This window comes from Haliaeetus leucocephalus, unplaced genomic scaffold, assembly GCF_000737465.1.
Source record: "Haliaeetus leucocephalus isolate CR32 unplaced genomic scaffold, Haliaeetus_leucocephalus-4.0 Scaffold889, whole genome shotgun sequence".
In the NCBI taxonomy this organism is placed as follows: Eukaryota; Metazoa; Chordata; class Aves; order Accipitriformes; family Accipitridae; genus Haliaeetus; species Haliaeetus leucocephalus.
The window spans coordinates 4,613,625-4,614,027 of NW_010973325.1; the positions used below are offsets into that span (position 1 = coordinate 4,613,625).

At 58.8% G+C, this 403-nt stretch overlaps 1 protein-coding gene across 2 annotated transcripts in view; it reads left to right on the forward strand.

The window, feature by feature from the left end:
• Window positions 1-11: 11 nt before the first annotated feature.
• The window catches only part of MPPE1 (metallophosphoesterase 1), a 25,206-nt gene continuing 24,814 nt past the window's right edge, over window positions 12-403 (forward strand). Inside the window, exon 1 of one of the 2 annotated variants that reach the window (XM_010583333.1) lies at window positions 12-164. The gene's annotated coding sequence lies outside the window, so the exon portion shown is untranslated. The remainder of the gene's footprint in view (window positions 165-403) is intronic. The other variant, XM_010583332.1, reaches the window with a different exon arrangement.

Sequence of the window (403 nt, forward strand, 5' to 3'; positions counted from 1 at the left end):
CCCCGGCCCGGCGTCGGTCGGGCACGGCGCCTCTCGGCCTGGCCGGGTTTGCCTTCGCCTTCTGCGGCAGAGCTCACCCGTACCGCAGCTTGCGGTTTCGCGTCGCTGCTCTTCCTTCTGTTGACCGCGGATCGGTCGATAGCGTCGGTTTCACTTAATAGCCTGTAGGTTAGAGCACCGTGGTTAGCGGCGTTCGGGCCGGAGATGAGTGACTGCGTGCTGCTGGGCGAGGGTCAGCGAATGTGCTGGCAAGAAATCCCGCTAATGCGGCTGTAGTTTAGTCTTTCAGCTTCGGTGGGGTTAGAACAAAAATAAATACGACCTGAGTTGCAGAGCTGGTGTTTAGAAGTAAAAACTTGCATGTTTTGTCCCGTTGGGTTTTTTTGGGGGGGGGGGGGGGGGG